This window comes from Triticum aestivum, chromosome 5B, assembly GCF_018294505.1.
Source record: "Triticum aestivum cultivar Chinese Spring chromosome 5B, IWGSC CS RefSeq v2.1, whole genome shotgun sequence".
Classification (NCBI taxonomy): domain Eukaryota; kingdom Viridiplantae; phylum Streptophyta; class Magnoliopsida; order Poales; family Poaceae; genus Triticum; species Triticum aestivum.
Window position 1 is genome coordinate 195,305,120 of NC_057807.1, and position 10,887 is coordinate 195,316,006.

Genomic DNA, 10,887 nt, shown 5'->3' on the forward strand with positions numbered 1-10,887 from the left:
TGTTTGCTTGTTTAATGATTCTATTTGATGATAGGAGTATTAAATATGCAGAGGCATTTAGTATGCAATGTTGAATAATTATTTAAGTGATTTGTTACAGTAGAAAATGATAAGTTTTTGCATTGGTTTATACTAACCTATCTCACGAGTTCTTGTTGAGTTTGTTGTGAATGAAGCTTTTGATAAAAAGAGAAACCATGATATGAGAGGAATTATGGAGACACAAAAGTTCAAGCTTGGGGATGCCCAAGGCACCCCAAGATAATATTTCAAGAAGTCTCAAGCATCTAAGCTTGGGGATGCCCCGGTAGGCATCCCACCTTTCTTCTTCAACAACTATTGGTTAGTATCGGTTGAGCCTAAGTTTTTTGCTTCTTCACATGAGTTGTGCTATCCTTGCAATATAGTTTTATTTAGCTTTGATTGCTGTTTGAATAAAGTATCAAGATCTGAAATTATTAAATGATAGAGAGTCTTCGCATAGTTGCATAATTTTTTAGCTACTCATTGATCTTCACTTATATCTTTCAGAGTAGTTTTTGTCATATGCTCTAGTGCTTCACTTATATCTTTTAGAGCACGGTGGTGGATTTGTTTTAAAGAAACTTTTGATCTCTCATGATTCACTTAGATTATTTTGAGAGTCTTAAATAGCATGGTAATTTGCTTAATGTTAATATACTTGGTGTTCAAGATATGTGAAACTTTCTTTTGAGTGAATTGAATACTAAGATAAGTTTGATGCTTGATAATTGTTTTGAGATATCGAGGTGATAATATCAAAGTCGTGCTAGTTGAGTAATTATGAATTTGAGAAATGCTTGTGTTGAAGTTTGCAAGTCCCGTAGCATGCACGTATGGTTAAAGTTGTGTAACAAATTTGAAACATGAAGTGTACCTGGCTTGTGCATCCTTATGAGTGGCGGTCGGGGACGAGCGATGGTCTTTTCCTACCAATCTATCCCCCTAGGAGCATGCGCGTAGTACTTGATTTTTGATGACTTCTAAATTTTTGCAATAAGTATATGAGTTCTTTTGACTAATGTTGAGTCCATGGATTATACGCACTCTCACCTTTCCGCCTTCGCTAGCCTCTTCGGTACCGTGCATTGTCCTTTCTCACATTGAGAGTTGGTGCAAACTTCGCCGGTGCATCCAAACCCTGTGATATGATACGCTCTTTCACACATAAACCTCCCTATATCTTCCTCAAAATAGCCACCATACCTACCTATTATGGCATTTCCATAGCCATTCCGAGATATATTGCCATGCAACTTTCCACCGTTCCATTCATCATCATCATGACATACGTTACTTTTGTCATATTGCCATTGCATGATCATGTAGTTGACATCGTATTTGTGGAAAATCCACCATGCATTATTTTTCATACATGTCACTCTTGATTCATTGCACCATCCCGGTACACCGCCGGAGGCATTCATATAGAGTCATATCTTGTTCTAGTTTTGAGTTGTAATCCTTATGTTGTAATCAATAGAAGTGTGATGATCATCATTATTAGAGCATTGCCCAAAAAAAAGAGAAAGGCCAAAAAAAGAAAGGCCCAAAAAAAGAAAGGCCAAAAGAAAAAAAGAAAGGCCCCAAAAAAATATATAAATGGCAATGCTACTATCTCTTTTTCCACACTTGTGCTTCAAAGTAGCACCTTGTTCTTCATGTAGTGAGTCTCATATATTGTGCTTCAAAGTAGCACCTTGTTCTTCATGTAGTGAGTCTCATAAGTTGTCTTTTTATACTAGTGGGAATTTTTCATTATAGAACTTGGCTTGTATATTCCTACGATGGGCTTCCTCAAATGCCCTAGGTCTTCATGAGCAAGCGAGTTGGATGCACACCCACTAGTTTTCTTTTGTTGAGCATTCATAGCTCCAGTGCATCCGTTGCATGGCAATCCCTACTCCTCATGTTGACATCAATTGATGGGCATCTCCATAGCCCATTGATTAGCCTCGTCAATGTGACACTTTCTCCTTTTTTGTCTCCATACAATCCCCATCATCATATTCTATTCCACCCATAGTGCTATATCCATGGCTCACGCTCATGTATTGCGTGAAGGTTGAAAGAGTTTGAGATTATTTAAGTATGAAACAATTGCTTGGCTTGTCATCGGGGGTATAGAAGTTGGGAACATCTTTGTGTGACGAAAATGAAGCATAGCCTAACTATATGATTTTGTAGGGATGAACTTTCTTTTGCCATGTTATTTTGAGAAGACATGATTGCTTTGATTAGTATGCTTGAAGTATTATTATTTTTGTGTCAATATGAACTTTTGTCTTGAATCTTTCGGATCTGAATATTCATATCACAATTAAGGATATTTACATTGAAATTATGCCAAAGTATCACTCCGCATCAAAAATTCTTTTTTATCATTTACCTACTCGAGGACGAGCAGGAATTAAGCTTGGGGATACTTGATACGTCTCCAACGTATCTATAATTTTTGATTGCTCCATGCTACTTTATCTACTATTTTAGGCAATATTGGGCTTTACTATCCACATTTATATTATTTTTGGGACTAACCTATTAACCGGAGGCCCAGCCCAGATTTGATGTTTTATGCCTATTTCAGTGTTTCGAGGAAAAGGAATATCAGACAGAGTCAAAACAGAACGAAATCAACTGGAGAAGTTATTTTTGGAAGGAAACCAACCTAATGGACTTGGACTCCACGTGAGAAGATACAGGAGGTGCTCACGAGGGTGGGGGGCGCGCCCACCCCCCCTGGGCGCGCCCCCTACCTCGTGGGGCCCCCGTAGCTCCACCGACGTACCCCATGCTCCCATATATACCTACGTACCCTAAAACCTCCAGAACAGAAGATAGATGGGGAGTTCCGCCGTCGCAAGCCTCTGTAGCCACCAAAAACCTCTCGGGATCCCTTTCCGGCACCCTGCCGGAGGGGGATCCCATCACCGGTGGCCATCTTCATCATCCCGGCGCTATGCATGACGAGGAGGGAGTAGTCCACCCTCGGGGCTGAGGGTATGTACCAGTAGCTATGTGTTTGATCTCTCTCTCTCTCGTGTTCTCTCTCGTGTTCCTCGATGGCACGATCTTGATGTATCCCAAGCTTTGCTATTGTAGTTGGATCTTATGATGTTTCTCCCCCTCTACTCTCTTGTGATGAATTGAGTTTCCCCTTTGAAGTTTTCTTATCGGATTGAGCCTTTATGAGAACACTTGATGTATGTCTTGCCGTGATTATCTATGGTGACAATGGGATATCATGTGCCACTTGATGTATGTTTTGGTGATCAACTTGCGGGTTTCGTGACACTTGGGAACCTATGCATAGGGGTTGGCACACATTCTTGACTCTCCGGTAGAAACTTTGGGGCACTCTTTGAAGTACTTTTATGTTGGTTGGATGAATCTGAGATTGTGTGATACATATCGTATAATCATGCCCACGGATACTTGAGGTGACAATGGAGTATCTAGGTGACATTAGGGTTTTGGTTGATTTGTATCTTAAGGTGTTATTCTAGTACGAACTCTTCTATAGATTGATCCGAAAGAATAACTTTGAGGTGGTTTCGTACCCTACCATAATCTCTACGTTTGTTCTCCGCTATTAGTGGCTTTGGAGTGACTCTTTGTTGCATGTTGAGGGCTTGTTATATTATCTATTTATGTTATTATTGTTGAGAGAACTTACACTAGTGAAAGTATGAACTCTAGGCCTTGTTTCCTATCATTGCAATACCGTTTACGCTCACTTTTTACCACTTGTTACCTTGCTGTTTTTATTATTTCAGATTACAAAAACCTATATCTACTTTCTATATTGCACTTGTATCACCATCTCTTCGCCGAACTAGTGCACCTATACAATTTACCATTGTATTGGGTGTGTTGGGGACACAAGAGACTTTTTGTTATTTGGTTGCAGGGTTGCTTGAGAGAGACCATCTTCATCCTACGCCTCCTACGGATTGATAAACCTTAGGTCATCCACTTGAGGGAAATTTGCTACTGTCCTACAAACCTGTGCACTTGCAGGCCCAACAACGTCTACAAGAAGAAGGTTGTGTAGTAGACATCAAAGCTCAGGTTTATCTGGGCTGCTACAACTAGTGGTGCGCCGGACACGTCTAGCCGTGTCCGTGCTCTCGACGACCGATCATTTATTCGGGTTGGGGAGGCCGTTCAGTGGTTCAGCTGATAGTGCCGCCACATATTCTTCCGCACACAAAGAACGCTTTGTATTTCCGCTAATTGTGATGACACCACGTGGACCGGGCATCTTAAGTTTAAGGTAAGCGTAATGCGGTACTGCATTGAAACGAGCGAAGGCTGCTCTTCCGAGTAGTGCGTGATAGCCGCTTCGGAATGGAGAGATGTCGAAGATTAGTTCTTCGCATCGAAAGTTGTCGGGAGAACTAAATACAACCTCTAAAGTTAGAGAGCCCGTACAACGGGCCTCTACACCAAGTATTACTCCTTTAAAGGTAGTACTGCTTTTGCTAATTCTTGACAGGTCTATCCCCATTTTGCGGACAGTGTCCTGATATATCAAATTAAGACTACTACCGCCGTCCATGAGAACTCGGGTGAGGTGGTATCCGTCATTTATTGGGTCGAGCACCAAGGCAGCCGAATCTCCATGTCGGATACTAGTCGGATGATCCCTGTGATCGAAAGTGATCGGGCAGGCCGACTATGGGTTGAATTTGTGGGCGACGGGCTCTACAGCGTATATGTCTCGGAGTGCGCGTTTGCGCTTCCTCTTTGGTATGTGGGTGACGTAGATCATGTTCACTGTTTTGACCTTCGGTGGAAATTTTTTCTGTCCCCCAGTGTTCGACTGGCAGGTTCGTCCTCGTCTTCACTTGGCGGCTCCTTCCCCTTGTGTTCGGCATTTAGCTTATCGGCCTGGTTGAAGACCCAGCATTCTCTTTTGGTGTGATTTGCAGGTTTCTTGGGGGTGCCATGAATCTGACATGATCTGTCTAGAATATTGTTTAGGCTGGACTATCACATCCCTAGATTATTGCTTGTAATTAGTTGCATCTGCATCCATGTCATCATGTTTATTTTTCAAATGAACTTGAAATGGGGATGTCCAAACCCTAGCACCAAATGGAATTCAAATAGGTTCAACCTAAAAATATTTTCAATGAACATGAAATGCCCTTCATAAATGTTTATCATTTTTGTTTGGGTCCAGAACGTCTGACAAAAATGGTGCACATTTTTCTAGGCCATCTAGATTATTGAATTAAATCATACAGTATTTGTTCTTGGACATTTAAATGCTATAAATAATTTTAAATGTCCAAATAATCTTGAAGATAAATGAGGGCTGCTGGAAACAATCCAAACAGTGCCCACAAATATTTTCAGGATTTTTGATAATGCTCTGGCATTTTTAATAAAGCCAAAACAATTGCAGAAAATAGAAAACAGGAATTAAAAGAGAGAGAGAGAGACTTACCTGGCTTCACCTGTGCAGCCACTTGGCGGCCCAAGTGGCCGGCCCAGCCCACCTAGCCCCTCCCCTGTCGTCTTTCTCCTTGCCAGGAGGACAGGCGCGTGGCCGACGCACACCGACGCACGCCCGGCCACCTCCTGCTTGCCGCTTCGCCTGGCTTCTTCGGGAGACGCCACGCGGCCCCCTCGGACCCCTCTCACTCTCCCCCGTCCTCACTCTCTCCCCTGGATCTCTCTCTCTCTCTCACTCACCCGAACGGGCTCATCGCCGATGTTCGTCACCGCCACAGCCACAGCCACTCCCTGGCTTCCTCTTCGCATGCCCGAGCTCTGCATCGCCGTCCTCCTCGTCCGCGCCGAGGCAAGCATCCAGGGGAGCGCTGCATCGCCGTCACGGACGTCTTCTTCAACCTTGGTGCCGGTGATCTCCGTCGCTTGATTCACCGCGTCCAGAGCCTCCCTGGTCGCAACGTCTGCACCGTCTAACTCGCCGTGAGCCACTTACCTTCTCCCCTAACTCCTTGTGCTCGCCCCCGTGCTGTAGCGCCGTTCCCCACGAGCACCGAAGCCACCGTCGGCCATTGTTGTTGCACGCATAGCCTCCATGCCCCCCTGGCCTCACCGTGCTGCTTGTGGTGCTCGTGCCTAGCAGGTGCTGCCCAGCCTCTCCTTTTGCTCACTGACGCACCGTAGCGAAGCGCCCGTGCATCAACGAACACCACCACCGCCAAAGCTCGTCGCCGGCATGAATTCCGGTGACCCCGCGACATCCCACTTGGTCCCCTGGATGTGCCGGAGCAAGGGCTATGCCCCGGTGCCCTCAGCGCGCCAATCCGACGCCCCTAGCGCAAGTCTGGCGTGCCCCCACCGTGTCCTGTAGTCGCTGCCAGCTCGTCCCCGACGTGCTGACGTGGCATAGTTGTTAGGGACTAATGACCCAGCTTAATTACCCCCTGGCACGCTTACACATGGGCCCCACGCCCTTAATTAATCTCAGTTTATTTCCTGTTATGTTAAACTAACCACAGAGGCCCCACGCGTCAGTTTTGACCGCGCTGACATGGCTGTTGACTGGCCCCACATGTCACGTTGACTTCGCTGACGTGGTCGTTGACCGGACCCACTTGTCAGTGTCCCTAAACAGCCCCAGTCACTGACCAGTGGACCCCACTGGTCAGGTTTGACCTGGACCAGCCCTGTTGACCCTGCTGACATCACAGTGACGTAGTGCTGATGCAGTAATGCCTTTTCTGGATTTATTTTTATTCAGAAAATTCCAGAAAATAGTGCTAACTTCTAAAAAATCATATAAATTAATCTATAACTCCAAATGAAATAAGTTATATATGAAAAATGATTAGAAAAATCCAATCTATTCATCTGTACTAGTTTCATGCATGTTTAAACAACTTAACCTTGCTGTTTAGTGCAAAACATGATAAGGCACTATTTAAATTCATAATTTGAATTTGGGGTTGAACCTTTGGTTCAAAATGACCCAAACCCATCTGGTTCTAGTTGCATTAGCCCAACACACTCATTTTGCCATGTCAGGATCATGCATCATATTGTGCATTGCATTGATTGTGTTTCCTTCTTGTTTGCCGGTATTTGTCCCCTCTCGATAGACGTGGTCCCAACGCTGTGATCGTTGACACCGATGAAGAACTATACTATCTTCAAGAGTGCCAGGCAAGCAAAACCCCCTTGTTCATTCCGATACAATCCTACTCTCTCGCTCCTGCTCTCTTTTACAGCATTAGGACAACAACGATTCATCTGTTACTTGCTGCGGTAGCTGAACCACTTTATCCTCTGCATGACATGTCATTGCCATAGTAAATAGATGAAACCCACTAGCATGAGTAGGAGTTGTTTGAGCCCTGTTGTGCCTACTCATTCATGCTTGTTTGTCATGCCTGCTGCTGCTTAGAGTTGAGTCAGGTCTGATTCATCGGGGATGAATCAGAGGTGTGTGAACATGTCCTTCTGTGTGTGAGCTAAGTGTGTGAACACGATTTGGTAAAGGTAGCGGTGAGAGGCCATGTAGGAGTACATGGTGGGTTGTCTCATTGAAGTCGTCCTCAGGAACTGAGTTCTGTGTTTGTGATCCATGAAACAGCTACTACCATGCATTGGGCCCTAAAATATGACCCCGCTCAACTTCTTAATCACCCTTGTCCTCTGTCCAGGAGTTGCAAGTAGTTTCTGGTGTTTGTAGTATGCTGGAGGCCGTGCGCAGCGCTGACCGGAGGGGTGGGCTGTGATGCGGTAGGCACGTGGCACGGTGTACCGGGTGCCCGTTTGGTGTCTCAGGAACCCTGCACACATCGTTTGGGGCTGTGAGTGAAACTCCGGCCGGATCTCCTCGCGGATGGAACCCGAATAGGCGATAAACATGGACTAGAGACTTGAGTGTTTAGGTAGGTCGTGGTCTACACCCACGTCGGCTTTCGCTTGATGTCTGCCGAGCACATGTCGTGTGCAGATGCTAAGTGGTGGAAACATGTATGAAGAAGTACACCCCTGCAGGGTTATAATGATCTATTCGAATAGTCGTGTCCGCAGTAAAGGACTTCTGGGTTGCCTATAACAGTTCATAGACAAGTGAAAGTGGATACTCTAAAATGCGCAAGATAAGCATGAGTGCTATGGATGGCGTTCTCGTAGGGAGACGAGAGCGGATCCATAGTGGTGTATTGGTTGGTGAATATGTGGACTCGTGTGCGCCACCTCAAAAGAGTTACTTGCAGTAGTAGTTCAGGATAGCCACCGAGTCAAAGTTGGCTTGCTGTAGTTAAACCCCACCACCCCCTTTGTTGATAATGATGCATATGTAGATAGTTCTGATGTAAGTCTTGTTGGGTACATTTGTACTCACATTTTCCTATTTTATGTTTTTGCAGAGAGACGTCAGTCTCGTTAGTAGTTCCACGTGGACTTCAATGTTTAGCCTGTTACCTCAGCTACGATCTTGTGCCCTCGGCAGGATCTAGTACATAGCCAGGCTTCTAAGCCTTTTTCATTTGTAGATGTCTGTACTCAGACATGTTAAGCTTCCGCTTGTGCTTTGATTTGTATGCTCTGAATGTTGGTTCATGAGACCCCTGTTTGTAATATCTCGATCCTTGGAGCCTAATGAATACATACTTGAGTCGTAGAGTCATGTTGTGATGCCATGTTGTATTTGCACATATCGAGCATATTGTGTGTATGTTATTGAAATGCTTGGTATGTGTGGGATCTGACTATCTAGTTGTTTATCCTTAGTAGCCTCTCTTACCGGGAAATGTCTCCTAGTCTTTCCACCGAGCCATGGTAGCTTGCTACTGCTCCGGAACACTTAGGCTGGCCGGCATGTGTCCTTCTTCATTCCTGTGTCTGTCCCCTCGGGGAAATGTCATGCGATGAATACTGGAGTCCTGCTAGACCAGTGCTACAGCCTGGATTCACTCGCTGATGACCGACACGTTCGATGCTGGGTCATGGATGCCTGTCCCTGTAAGTTTGTGCCACTTTGGGTTTACGACTAGCCATGTCAGCCCGGGCTCCTTATCATATGGATGCTAGCGACACTATCATATACGTGTGCCAAAAGGCGCAAACGGTCTTGGGCAAAGGTAAGGCAACACCCATGGGAATACCGTGCGTGAGGTTGCAAAGTGATATGAGGTGTTACATGCTAGATCGATGTGGCATTGAGTCGGGGTCCTGACAGCTTTGGTATCAGAGCCTGACTGCCTGTAGGATTACCAAGCCAAACTGGTCGAAGTTGAGTCTAGAAATTCTTTAGTTATATAAGGGAATTGATTGTGGCATGGAATGTAAGGCTCTTTTTACTTCTTTACCCTATGACCTTCTAATCTGAGTCATCCTATCTTTCCTACGGGGTTAAGAAATTAGGCTTTCTCTTCTTTCTATCAGGATCACGTGTTACTAATCCGTAGACTTATAGAATTGTTGGACTTAGGCCTCGGTTCAGTTCCTACTACTTCCGTATGTTAACCGTTGATCTTGAAACCTTGATATTGTGCTTCTGATTGGCTATGCCACCATTTTTGTAGCATGTCTCCAATCTTTTCGAGCATTTACAGTCGTCATGCTGTCCGAGTCATCCCAGGTTTCTAAATAGTATGAAGCATTTGCAAAATCCCTTCCTCCCGTTCTGATGTCCCTTTGGGCCAGATTAACCACACTAATCGGTGAGTTGAGGTACTCTGTTGCCTTAACATATATGTCGGAGTTATTATGACCCTATGTGTCTAGAGTATCATCTAGTAATCTAGCCACGTTTTGTGTCGCATTGTGATGATTCTGGCGTTCATTCTCGAAAGCATCCCGTGATGCAACTTAGTAGTAGGTATTCTACTCCTGGGTTTCCGAACCCGAGATTTCCCTACTTACTTCATGTTGTTAGTGTTGCTCGTACCTTTAGGATGGTAGTAACCTTTGCGATAGTCCTCGAGGTCCGTGGTATTTCCTTCTTCCAAATACCATGTACTGCTTATGGCAGAAGTTCTTCGCCGATCCGAAAGATCACAACCAGAGTGCTCTTGACGAGTTCTCGATTCTAAGATGTGACTCTGTCGGTCCTACCTTCTCCGCATGGGTTATCCGGAAGAAAAATGTTGAGCTTTGCTCGACATACTAATCTGTGCATCCACAGCTCAGAAAATCGTATGTTCTTTTGGGTTGTCCCTCTTTAGTTGTGTACTGACCCCCGTCTATCAATTGATAGTCAGGAATAGTCGTGCACCCGTGTTCATCGATGCCTATTATTCTTGTGGTCCGTCAAGCCATTCTATTCCGAAATGACTAGGAGAAACAAACTCCAGTACCTCGTCCATATCGAGGATTGGGTCAAAGTAGGTGTATCTCGCAGATCAAAATGCCAACCCAGCTCTTGTTCTGTTCTACCCTGAAGTATTACCCACTTTATGTCAGGAATGTCATGAGGGTTGCACCTTCTCTTATGGATTCTTGATGCAATGATACTTCTCACCATCGTTATTCATTTCTCGGTCCCCGTGTTGTTGCAACCGGAATGCCGACAAGTGAATCGTGATGTGTGAAATCTATACTACGAGCAACTCCGTTGCTTAGTAGTTAAAGGATTGTAGCCTCATTCTTAGTATATTGATTATTGAATCATTACTCTAGGATTAATCGTGCTACCTAGCCCATTTTCCAAGGTGCACTCTTCGATCAATGAGTTAGGATTGTGTCAAACCTAGCTCTTTTGATCATATCATCTTGCCCTGAAAAGCAAGATTGTTCTCGAGCTTAATAACATATCGGTGGTTCGTAATGTTCCGAATATCTTCTCGGTAGTATTACCAGGCTGTCACCTGACCGCTATGTTGAGTTCGTGATCTAGTTGGTTTCCAATAAACCACTCCTTCCCCAAGAATCCGT